Raw genomic sequence first — 14684 nt, 5'->3', positions numbered from 1 at the left:
ATAACATTGAAAATAGTTATTCTAGGATTCATTTAGGAATATTCCAGGCTGACATATAAAAAATTCCGATAAACTCATAAATCTCTTGATAGGACATAGAAATTCTCATAAATAATGGTCCAAAATATATAAATTTTCTATATTTTTAGAAAATTATCGATAGAATCTAAATACCGCTGGATTATATTGGAATAGAAAACTCATTCCTGGAAATTAATGGTTTTAAATCGTTAAATTCCCAAATAATCATTGAAACTTGACGAATAAACTTTTAAACATCCTCAGTAACATAGGAATATCTTTGTGTAGGTTGCTGAATTCCTTGAGAATTATGGTTTGAATTTTTTAAAATATCAAAGCTACTCAAACAATATACTAATAAAAGGTGTAAAATTTCTCTAAAACAGTGGAATATCCTTGTGTAGGTCACTGAATTCCTTGAGAATAAAAATTTAAATTCTTTAAAATCTCAATTCTGCCTTAATATTTTAATCATAATTTTTAAAAATCCCGAAAAAACACATAAATATCTGACAGGACATAGAAATTCTCATAAATAATTTTTTTAAATCATTAAATATGTTATAATTCTTGAATATTATCGTTAAGTTATCAAAAATGCTGGAATATATTTCTGTAGGAAGCACATTGCTCGAAAATAATAGTTTAAAATCATAAGATAACCTAATAAATCGAGAATATTTATGTAAATACTTTCAAATATCATATAAAACGCTTGAATTTTTTTGTGTAAGTTACTGTATTCTTTGCGAATTATGGTTTAAATTCCATAAAATTTCAAATATTCTTAAATCTTATTATAATAATTATCAAAAATTCCGATAAACTCATAAATCTCTTGATAGGACATAGAAATTCTCATAAATAATGGTCCAAAATATATAAATTTTCTATATTTTTAGAAAATTATCAATAGAATCTAAATACCGCTGGATTATATTGGAATAGAAAGCTCATTCCTCGAAAATAACGGTTTTAAATCGTCAAATTCCCAAATAATCTATGAAAATTGACGAATTAACTTTCAAACATCCTCAGTAACATAGGAATATCTTGGTGTAGGTTGCTGAATTCCTTGACAATTATGGTTTAAATTATTTAAAATCTCAAAGCTACTCAAACATTATACTAATAAAAGGTGTAAAATTTCTCTAAAACGGTGGAATATCTTTGTGTAGGTCACTGAATTCCTTGAGAATAAAAATTTAAATTCTTTAAAATCTCAATTCTGCCTTAATATTTGAATCAAAATTATCGAAAATCCCGAAAAACACATAAATAGCTTGACAGGACATAGAAATTCTCATAAATAATGGTCCAAAATATATAAATTATCTATACTTTTAGAAAATTATCGATAAAATCTAAATACCGCTGGATTATATTGGAATAGAAAGCTCATTCCTCGAAAATAACGGTTTTAAATCGTCAAATTCCCAAATAATCTTTGAAAATTGACGAATAAGCTTTCAAACATTCTCAGTAACATAGGAATATCTTTGTGTAGGTTGCTGAATTCATTGAGAATTATGGTTTAAGTTCCATAAAATTTCAAATATCTTAAATCTTATTATAATAATTATCAAAAATTCCGATAAACTCATTAATCTCTTGATAGGACATAGAAATTCGTATAAATAATGGTCCAAAATATATAAATTATCTATACTTTTAGAAAATTATCGATAAAATCTAAATACCGCTGGATTATATTGGAATAGAAAGCTCATTCCTCGAAAATAACGGTTTTAAATCGTTAAATTCCCAAATAATCTTTGAAAATTGAAGAATAAAATTAAAAACATCCACAGAAACGCAAAAATATCTTTGTGTAGGTTGCTGAATTCATTGAGTATTATGGTTTAAATTCTAAATAATCTCAAATATCCTTTAATATTATTATTAAAAATTCCAATAAACTCATAAATAGCTTGATAAGACATAGAAATTCTCATCAATAATGTTTTAAATCATTAAATTACTTATAATTCTTGAAAATTATCGTTACATACTCAATGATGCTGGAATATATTATTGTGGGAAGCACATTCCTCGAAATTATTGGCAAAAAATCATTAAATTCCCGAAAATATCTTAAAAATTGACCTAAAAATTTTCAAACATCATCTAAAACGCTTGAATTTTTTTGTGTAGGTTGCTGAATTCATTGAGAATTATGGTTTCAGTTCCATACAATTTCAAATCTCCTATTGGGGCCTTCAAAAGCAGCCCAATTAAAAGTATCTATAATATAGCGGGAGAACCTACGCCAGACCTAAAAAGAAGAGAGTTGACACTCCTATACGCTGCGAGACTAACTAGATTAACAAATAACCCAGCATCAACCAACAACATAACCCTTGAACTACAAAAAAATCAAAACTACACCAAGATCCCACAAATAATAAAAAAAGAAAAAATAATCAGTCCTCCATGGACAAGCTTATACAAAATAAACACAGAATTGAACACCCTACCTAAGGAGAACACACCACCATATATCTACAAAAACCTCCTGAAAAATGTCCTTGAAAATCAAAATGAATTTCAAGAACTATACACCGATGCCTCCAAAAGTGACGAAGGAGTAGGAATAGCCATAATAAAAAACAACTCACAGACATCGTTCAAACTACCATCAACATGCTCTATATATACAGCCGAAGCTCTTGCTATATTACTTGCCATAAAATACATTAACAAAAAGGAAAACCAAAAACATATCATTCTAAGTGATTCGCTAAGCACACTTATTAGTGTACAAAATAAATTCAATCCTAGCGACATAGCAATCCAAATTCAAAATAGATTAGAGGAAGCAAACCAAAAAAACAACAACATAATAATAATGTGGGTACCTGGACACATAGGAATAATCGGTAATGAATAGGCAGATAAACAAGCAAAACTAGCTATCAGCTCACCGGACTCACAATACATTAACATTTCATCATACTCTGATATAAGAAAACAAATAAAACAGGACACCACCTTACTGTGGCAAAATATATGGACCACCCAAAACAACAAATTAAACGAGGTCAAACAAACGGTCAAACGATGGAGAAGAAACCCAAATATTAGTACCTCAAACGAAAAAAAACTAAATAGGGTCGGAATTGGTCACACCAGACTAACCCATGAATACCTAATGACAAAAAGCGACCCTCCAATATGTCAATCGTGTGGCACAACAATCACAATCAAACACATTTTTGAAGAATGCAGAACGTACATCAATCAAAGAAAGGATCTCAACATAAGCCATCAAATTGGAACAAGCCTAGGCCCAAATCCCGACAATGAAACCAACACCATTGAATTCTTCAAAATAACCAAGCTACACAAACTACTTTAGCCAACCTTTCAATGTATAAATCAACTAATTAGATCTAACTATTTCTCTTGTACTTTTTTTTTTTTTTTTTTTTGTTAAGTATAATTAATTTATATGTATAGTGATATGCTAATGACCTAGTAGTCGAAGCAGAAATTGTATAAATTTCAAGACCAATAAAAAAAAAAAAAAAAAAATCTCAAATATCCCGTAATATTATTATCATTATTATCAAAAATTCCGAAAAACTCAATTATTGCTTGAAAGGACATAGAAATAATCATCAATAATGTTTAAAATCATTAAATTACTTATAATTCTTGAAAATTATGGTTAAATTCTTAATAATACTGGAATATATTATTGTGGGAAGCACATTCCTCGAAAGTAATGGTATAAACTAATGAAATTCACAAATAAATCCTGAAAATTGACCTAAAAATTTTCCAACATCCACAGAAACGCAAGAATATCTTTGTGTAGGTTCTTGAATTCATTGAGAATTATGGTTGAAATTCTTTAAAATCTCAAATATCCTTTGATATTTTAATCATAAGAATCATCACTCCCGAAAAATACATGATTATCTAGATAAGACCCAAAAATTCTTCAAAAATAGACTTCTCAAATCTATCAATTCTCAATATTTTTAGAAAATTATCGTTATAATCTAAATACCACTGAATTATATTGGTGTAGAAAGCTTATTCCTCGAAAATAACGGTTTTAAATCGTTAAATTCCCAAATAATCTTTGAAAATTGAAGAATAAAATTAAAAACATCCACAGAAACGCAAAAATATCATTGTGTAGGTTGCTGAATTCATTGAGAATTATGGTTTAAGATCTTAAAAATCTCAAATATCCTGTGATATTTTAATCATGAGAATCAAAAATCCCGAAAAATACATGATTATCTAGATAAGACCCAAAAATTCTTCAAAAATAGAGGTCTCAAATCTATCAATTCTCAATATTTTTAGAAAATTATCGTTAAAATCTAAATACCACTGAATTATATTGGTGTAGAAAGCTTATTCCTCGAAAATAACGGTTGTGAATCGTTAAATTCCCAAATAATCTTTGAAAATTGAAGAATAAATTTAAAAACATCCACAGAAACGCAAAAATATCATTGTGTAGGTTGCTGAATTCATTGAGTATCATGGTTTAAATTCTAAAAAATCTCAAGTATCCCTTAATATTATTAGCAGTATTATCAAATATTCCGAAAAACTCAATAATAGCTTGAAAGGACATAGAAATTCTCATCAATAATGTTTTTAAATCATTAAATTATTTATAATTCTTGAAAATTATCGTTAAATTCTTAATAATACTGGAATTTATTATTGTGGGAAGCACATTCCTCGAAACTAATGGTATAAACTAATGAAATTCCCAAATAATCATTGAAAATTGAACAATAAACATTCAATCATCCTCTGAAACGTAGGAATATCTTTGTGTAGGTTCTTGAATTCATTGAGTATTATGGTTTAAATTCTATTAAATCTCAAATATCCTTTAATATTATTATCGTTATTATCAAAAATTCCGAAAAACTCATAAATAGCTTGATAAGACATAGAAATTCTCATCAATAATGATTTAAATCATTAAATTACTTATAATTCTTGAAAATTATCGTTACATACCCAATGATGCTGGAATTTATTATTGTGGGAAGCACATTCCTCGAAAATAATGGTACAAACTAATGAAATTCCCAAATAATCATTGAAAATTGAACAATAAACATTCAATCATCCTCTGAAACGTAGGAATATCTTTGTGTAGGTTCTTGAATTCATTGAGAATTATGGTTTAAATTCTTTAAAATCTCAAATATCCTTTGATATTTTAATCATAAGAATAAAAACTCCCGAAAAATACATGATTATCTAGATAAGACCCAAAAATTCTTCAAAAATAGACTTCTCAAATCTATCAATTCTCAATATTTTTAGAAAATTATCGTTAAAATCTAAATACCACTGAATTATATTGGTGTAGAAAGCTTATTCCTCGAAAATAACGGTTTTAAATCGTTAAATTCCCAAATAATCTTTGAAAATTGAAGAATAAAATTAAAAACATCCACAGAAACGCAAAAATATCTTTGTGTAGGTTCTTGAATTCATTGAGTATTATGGTTTAAATTCTAATAAATCTCAAATATCCTTTAATATTATTATCGTTATTATCAAAAATTCCGAAAAACTCATAAATAGCTTGATAAGACATAGAAATTCTCATCAATAATGATTTAAATCATTAAATTACTTATAATTCTTGAAAATTATCGTTACATACCCAATGATGCTGGAATATATTATTGTGGGAAGCACATTCCTCGAAAGTAATGGTATAAACTAATGAAATTCACAAATAAATCCTGAAAATTGACCTAAAAATTTTCCAACATCCACAGAAACGCAAGAATATCTTTGTGTAGGTTCTTGAATTCATTGAGAATTATGGTTGAAATTCTTTAAAATCTCAAATATCCTTTGATATTTTAATCATAAGAATCATCACTCCCGAAAAATACATGATTATCTAGATAAGACCCAAAAATTCTTCAAAAATAGACTTCTCAAATCTATCAATTCTCAATATTTTTAGAAAATTATCGTTAAAATCTAAATACCACTGGATTATATTGGTGTAGAAAGCTTATTCCTCGAAAATAACGGTTTTAAATCGTTAAATTCCCAAATAATCTTTGAAAATTGAAGAATAAAATTAAAAACATCCACAGAAACGCAAAAATATCTTTGAGTAGGTTCTTGAATTCATTGAGAATTATGGTTTAAATTCTTTAAAATCTCAAATATCCTTTGATATTTTAATCATAAGAATCAAAACTCCCGAAAAATACATGATTATCTAGATAAGTCCCAAAAATTCTTCAAAAATAGACTTCTCAAATCTATCAATTCTCAATATTTTTAGAAAATTATCGTTAAAAACTAAATACCACTGAATTATATTGGTGTAGAAAGCTTATTCCTCGAAAATAACGGTTTTAAATCGTTAAATTCCCAAATAATCTGTGAAAATTGAAGAATAAAATTAAAAACATCCACAGAAACGCAAAAATATCTTTGAGTAGGTTCTTGAATTCATTGAGAATTATGGTTTAAATTCTTTAAAATCTCAAATATCCCTTAATATTATTAGCATTATTATCAAATATTCCGAAAAACTCAATAATAGCTTGAAAGGACATAGAAATTCTCATCAATAATGTTTTTAAATCATTAAATTATTTATAATTCTTGAAAATTATCGTTAAATTCTTAATAATACTGGAATTTATTATTGTGGGAAGCACATTCCTCGAAAGTAATGGTATAAACTAATGAAATTCCCAAATAAATCCTGAAAATTGACCTAAAAATTTTCCAACATCCACAGAAACGCAAAAATATCTTTGAGTAGGTTCTTGAATTCATTGAGAATTATGGTTTAAATTCTTTAAAATCTCAAATATCCTTTGATATTTTAATCATAAGAATCAAAACTCCCGAAAAATACATGATTATCTAGATAAGACCCAAAAATTCTTCAAAAATAGACTTCTCAAATCTATCAATTCTCAATATTTTTAGAAAATTATCGTTAAAATCTAAATACCACTGAATTATATTGGTGTAGAAAGCTTATTCCTCGAAAATAACGGTTGTGAATCGTTAAATTCCCAAATAATCTTTGAAAATTGAAGAATAAATTTAAAAACATCCACAGAAACGCAAAAATATCATTGTGTAGGTTGCTGAATTCATTGAGTATCATGGTTTAAATTCTAAAAAATCTCAAATATCCCTTAATATTATTAGCATTATTATCAAATATTCCGAAAAACTCAATAATAGCTTGAAAGGACATAGAAATTCTCATCAATAATGTTTTTAAATCATTAAATTATTTATAATTCTTGAAAATTATCGTTAAATTCTTAATAATACTGGAATTTATTATTGTGGGAAGCACATTCCTCGAAACTAATGGTATAAACTAATGAAATTCCCAAATAATCATTGAAAATTGAACAATAAACATTCAATCATCCTTTGAAACGTAGGAATATCTTTGTGTAAGTTCTTGAATTCATTGAGAATTATGGTTTAAATTCTTTAAAATCTCAAATATCCTTTGATATTTTAATCATAAGAATCAAAACTCCCGAAAAATACATGATTATCTAGATAAGACCCAAAAATTCTTCAAAAATAGACTTCTCAAATCTATCAATTCTCAATATTTTAAGAAAATTATCGTTAAAATCTAAATACCACTGAATTATATTGGTGTAGAAAGCTTATTCCTCGAAAATAACGGTTTTAAATCGTTAAATTCCCAAATAATCTTTGAAAATTGAAGAATAAAATTAAAAACATCCACAGAAACGCAAAAATATCTTTGTGTAGGTTCTTGAATTCATTGAGTATTATGGTTTAAATTCTATTAAATCTCAAATATCCTTTAATATTATTATCGTTATTATCAAAAATTCCGAAAAACTCATAAATAGCTTGATAAGACATAGAAATTCTCATCAATAATGATTTAAATCATTAAATTACTTATAATTCTTGAAAATTATCGTTACATACCCAATGATGCTGGAATATATTATTGTGGGAAGCACATTCCTCGAAAATAATGGTACAAACTAATGAAATTCCCAAATAATCGTTGAAAATTGAACAATAAACATTCAATCATCCTCTGAAACGTAGGAATATCTTTGTGTAGGTTCTTGAATTCATTGAGTATTATGGTTTAAATTCTATTAAATCTCAAATATCCTTTAATATTATTATCGTTATTATCAAAAATTCCGAAAAACTCATAAATAGATTGATAAGACATAGAAATTCTCATCAATAATGATTTAAATCATTAAATTACTTATAATTCTTGAAAATTATCGTTACATACCCAATGATGCTGGAATATATTATTGTGGGAAGCACATTCCTCGAAAATAATGGTACAAACTAATGAAATTCCCAAATAATCATTGAAAATTGAACAATAAACATTCAATCATCCTCTGAAACGTAGGAATATCTTTGTGTAGGTTCTTGAATTCATTGAGAATTATGGTTTAAATTCTTTAAAATCTCAAATATCCTTTGATATTTTAATCATAAGAATCAAAACTCCCGAAAAATACATGATTATCTAGATAAGACCCAAAAATTCTTCAAAAATAGACTTCTCAAATCTATCAATTCTCAATATTTTTAGAAAATTATCGTTATAATCTAAATACCACTGGATTATATTGGTGTAGAAAGCTTATTCCTCGAAAATAACGGTTTTAAATCGTTAAATTCCCAAATAATCTTTGAAAATTGAAGAATAAAATTAAAAACATCCACAGAAACGCAAAAATATCTTTGAGTAGGTTCTTGAATTCATTGAGAATTATGGTTTAAATTCTTTAAAATCTCAAATATCCTTTGATATTTTAATCGTGAGAATCAAAACTACCTACAAATATATGATTATCTAGAAAAGACCCAAATATTCTTCAAAAATAGACTTCTCAAATCTATCAATTCTCAATATTTTTAGAAAATTATCGTTAAAATCTAAATACCACTGAATTATATTGGTGTAGAAAGCTTATTCCTCGAAAATAACGGTTTTAAATCGTTAAATTCCCAAATAATCTTTGAAAATTGAAGAATAAAATTAAAAACATCCACAGAAACGCAAAAATATCTTTGTGTAGGTTCTTGAATTCATTGAGTATTATGGTTTAAATTCTATTAAATCTCAAATATCCTTTAATATTATTATCGTTATTATCAAAAATTCCGAAAAACTCATAAATAGCTTGATAAGACATAGAAATTCTCATCAATAATGATTTAAATCATTAAATTACTTATAATTCTTGAAAATTATCGTTACATACCCAATGATGCTGGAATATATTATTGTGGGAAGCACATTCCTCGAAAGTAATGGTATAAACTAATGAAATTCACAAATAAATCCTGAAAATTGACCTAAAAATTTTCCAACATCCAGAGAAACGCAAGAATATCTTTGTGTAGGTTCTTGAATTCATTGAGAATTATGGTTGAAATTCTTTAAAATCTCAAATATCCTTTGATATTTTAATCATAAGAATCAAAACTCCCGAAAAATACATGATTATCTAGATATGACCCAAAAATTCTTCAAAAATAGACTTCTCAAATCTATCAATTCTCAATATTTTTAGAAAATTATCGTTATAATCTAAATACCACTGGATTATATTGGTGTAGAAAGCTTATTCCTCGAAAATAACGGTTTTAAATCGTTAAATTCCCAAATAATCTTTGAAAATTGAAGAATAAAATTAAAAACATCCACAGAAACGCAAAAATATCTTTGAGTAGGTTCTTGAATTCATTGAGAATTATGGTTTAAATTCTTTAATATCTCAAATATCCTTTGATATTTTAATCGTGAGAATCAAAACTACCTACAAATATATGATTATCTAGAAAAGACCCAAATATTCTTCAAAAATAGACTTCTCAAATCTATCAATTCTCAATATTTTTAGAAAATTATCGTTAAAATCTAAATACCACTGAATTATATTGGTGTAGAAAGCTTATTCCTCGAAAATAACGGTTTTAAAATCGTTAAATTCCCAAATAATCTTTGAAAATTGAAGAATAAAATTAAAAACATCCACAGAAACGCAAAAATATCTTTGTGTAGGTTCTTGAATTCATTGAGTATTATGGTTTAAATTCTATTAAATCTCAAATATCCTTTAATATTATTATCGTTATTATCAAAAATTCCGAAAAACTCATAAATAGCTTGATAAGACATAGAAATTCTCATCAATAATGATTTAAATCATTAAATTACTTATAATTCTTGAAAATTATCGTTACATACCCAATGATGCTGGAATATATTATTGTGGGAAGCACATTCCTCGAAAGTAATGGTATAAACTAATGAAATTCACAAATAAATCCTGAAAATTGACCTAAAAATTTTCCAACATCCACAGAAACGCAAGAATATCTTTGTGTAGGTTCTTGAATTCATTGAGAATTATGGTTGAAATTCTTTAAAATCTCAAATATCCTTTGATATTTTAATCATAAGAATCATCACTCCCGAAAAATACATGATTATCTAGATAAGACCCAAAAATTCTTCAAAAATAGACTTCTCAAATCTATCAATTCTCAATATTTTAAGAAAATTATCGTTAAAATCTAAATACCACTGAATTATATTGGTGTAGAAAGCTTATTCCTCGAAAATAACGGTTTTAAATCGTTAAATTCCCAAATAATCTTTGAAAATTGAAGAATAAAATTAAAAACATCCACAGAAACCCAAAAATATCTTTGTGTAGGTTCTTAAATTCATTGAGTATTATGGTTTAAATTCTATTAAATCTCAAATATCCTTTAATATTATTATCGTTATTATCAAAAATTCCGAAAAACTCATAAATAGCTTGATAAGACATAGAAATTCTCATCAATAATGATTTAAATCATTAAATTACTTATAATTCTTGAAAATTATCGTTACATACCCAATGATGCTGGAATATATTATTGTGGGAAGCACATTCCTCGAAAATAATGGTACAAACTAATGAAATTCCCAAATAATCGTTGAAAATTGAACAATAAACATTCAATCATCCTCTGAAACGTAGGAATATCTTTGTGTAGGTTCTTGAATTCATTGAGTATTATGGTTTAAATTCTATTAAATCTCAAATATCCTTTAATATTATTATCGTTATTATCAAAAATTCCGAAAAACTCATAAATAGCTTGATAAGACATAGAAATTCTCATCAATAATGATTTAAATCATTAAATTACTTATAATTCTTGAAAATTATCGTTACATACCCAATGATGCTGGAATATATTATTGTGGGAAGCACATTCCTCGAAAATAATGGTACAAACTAATGAAATTCCCAAATAATCATTGAAAATTGAACAATAAACATTCAATCATCCTCTGAAACGTAGGAATATCTTTGTGTAGGTTCTTGAATTCATTGAGAATTATGGTTTAAATTCTTTAAAATCTCAAATATCCTTTGATATTTTAATCATAAGAATCAAAACTCCCGAAAAATACATGATTATCTAGATAAGACCCAAAAATTCTTCAAAAATAGACTTCTCAAATCTATCAATTCTCAATATTTTTAGAAAATTATCGTTATAATCTAAATACCACTGGATTATATTGGTGTAGAAAGCTTATTCCTCGAAAATAACGGTTTTAAATCGTTAAATTCCCAAATAATCTTTGAAAATTGAAGAATAAAATTAAAAACATCCACAGAAACGCAAAAATATCTTTGTGTAGGTTCTTGAATTCATTGAGAATTATGGTTTAAATTCTTTAAAATCTCAAATATCCTTTGATATTTTAATCGTGAGAATCAAAACTACCTACAAATATATGATTATCTAGAAAAGACCCAAAAATTCTTCAAAAATAGACTTCTCAAATCTATCAATTCTCAATATTTTTAGAAAATTATCGTTAAAATCTAAATACCACTGAATTATATTGGTGTAGAAAGCTTATTCCTCGAAAATAACGGTTTTAAATCGTTAAATTCCCAAATAATCTTTGAAAATTGAAGAATAAAATTAAAAACATCCACAGAAACGCAAAAATATCTTTGTGTAGGTTCTTGAATTCATTGAGTATTATGGTTTAAATTCTATTAAATCTCAAATATCCTTTAATATTATTATCGTTATTATCATAAATTCCGAAAAACTCATAAATAGCTTGATAAGACATAGAAATTTTCATCAATAATGATTTAAATCATTAAATTACTTATAATTCTTGAAAATTATCGTTACATACCCAATGATGCTGGAATATATTATTGTGGGAAGCACATTCCTCGAAAGTAATGGTATAAACTAATGAAATTCACAAATAAATCCTGAAAATTGACCTAAAAATTTTCCAACATCCACAGAAACGCAAGAATATCTTTGTGTAGGTTCTTGAATTCATTGAGAATTATGGTTGAAATTCTTTAAAATCTCAAATATCCTTTGATATTTTAATCATAAGAATCATCACTCCCGAAAAATACATGATTATCTAGATAAGACCCAAAAATTCTTCAAAAATAGACTTCTCAAATCTATCAATTCTCAATATTTTTAGAAAATTATCGTTAAAATCTAAATACCACTGGATTATATTGGTGTAGAAAGCTTATTCCTCGAAAATAACGGTTTTAAATCGTTAAATTCCCAAATAATCTTTGAAAATTGAAGAATAAAATTAAAAACATCCACAGAAACGCAAAAATATCTTTGAGTAGGTTCTTGAATTCATTGAGAATTATGGTTTAAATTCTTTAAAATCTCAAATATCCTTTGATATTTTAATCATAAGAATCAAAACTCCCGAAAAATACATGATTATCTAGATAAGACCCAAAAATTCTTCAAAAATAGACTTCTCAAATCTATCAATTCTCAATATTTTTAGAAAATTATCGTTAAAATCTAAATACCACTGGATTATATTGGTGTAGAAAGCTTATTCCTCGAAAATAACGGTTTTAAATCGTTAAATTCCCAAATAATCTTTGAAAATTGAAGAATAAAATTAAAAACATCCACAGAAACGCAGAAATATCTTTGAGTAGGTTCTTGAATTCATTGAGAATTATGGTTTAAATTCTTTAAAATCTCAAATACCCTTTGATATTTTAATCATAAGAATCAAAACTCCCGAAAAATACATGATTATCTAGATAAGACCCAAAAATTCTTCAAAAATAGACTTCTCAAATCTATCAATTCTCAATATTTTTAGAAAATTATCGTTAAAATCTAAATACCACTGGATTATATTGGTGTAGAAAGCTTATTCCTCGAAAATAACGGTTTTAAATCGTTAAATTCCCAAATAATCTTTGAAAATTGAAGAATAAAATTAAAAACATCCACAGAAACGCAAAAATATCTTTGAGTAGGTTCTTGAATTCATTGAGAATTATGGTTTAAATTCTTTAAAATCTCAAATATCCTTTGATATTTTAATCATAAGAATCAAAACTCCCGAAAAATACAGGATTATCTAGATAAGACCCAAAAATTCTTTAAAAATAGACTTCTCAAATCTTTCAATTCTCAATATTTTTAGAAAATTATCGTTAAAAACTAAATACCACTGAATTATATTGGTGTAGGGGGACAAGGAAGAAACCTCTACGCGGTGTCCCCTAGTAACGGTGATTTCCAAACACCGGCTAATTCTTCCAAACCCAGGCGCAACCTATCTCTCAGTATAATAACAATGTCTGGCGGTCATAAAAAACCGCGCCTAAAACGGCCCTTATCAGGGCCAGCATTGACGATTGTATCGATAAACATCGAAGGTATTACGAGAGTAAAGGAAGAACTTCTATCTACCATTTTTAAATCAACATCATGCGATATTATGTGCGTCCAAGAGACCCATCGAGACCAGACTCTTAATGCACCAAGTATATCTGGAATGAAACTAGCAGCGATAAGGCACCATAGAAAACACGGTAGTTCCATCTTCACAAAACCTAATATGATCATCCAGTCAGTTAAAATATACGAACAAAACGACATCGAATTTATCACAGTGCATTTACCGAACATCTCAGTCTCTTCAATATATAAACCACCAAATTCTCCTTTCATAGCCCCTAGTCTTAAATCCGAAGACAGCCTACAACATAAACCTAACATAGTCATAGGTGATTTCAACAGCCACAGTTCAAGCTGGGGCTATAAGGAGACAAACGATGATGGCGAAGCAGTAGAAATCTGGGCACAAGGCGAAGATATGGTACTGATTCACGATAACAAATTACCTCCATCCTTCAACAGCGGTCGATGAAAGAAAGGATATAACCTTACCTTATATTTGTCAGTGATTCTATCAGTCAACTATGTACCAAAAAGATGGGAGACCCCATTCCAAACACACAACATAGGCCCATAATTTGCCAGATTGAGGCTGCAGTGAGACCTAATATTGTCCCATTCCAAAGGAGATACAACTTCATGAAAGCAAAGTGGAACCTTTTCTCAGAAGATCTCGATTCAAGTATAGAAAATCTCGAACCACTACCGGAACACTATGAATCCTTTGTAGAAAAAGTAAAATACATATCCCGGAAACACATACCAAGAGGATGTAGGACACATCATATACCTGGACTATCAAGTGAAATCATGGACAATTACAACACATATATCAACCTGTTTGAAAATAATCCCTTCGAAGAACA

The sequence above is a fragment of the Rhopalosiphum maidis genome, chromosome 3, assembly GCF_003676215.2.
Source record: "Rhopalosiphum maidis isolate BTI-1 chromosome 3, ASM367621v3, whole genome shotgun sequence".
In the NCBI taxonomy this organism is placed as follows: domain Eukaryota; kingdom Metazoa; phylum Arthropoda; class Insecta; order Hemiptera; family Aphididae; genus Rhopalosiphum; species Rhopalosiphum maidis.
The sequence above is the reverse complement of the archived record's forward strand: the minus strand, read 5'-3'. Positions refer to the sequence as shown.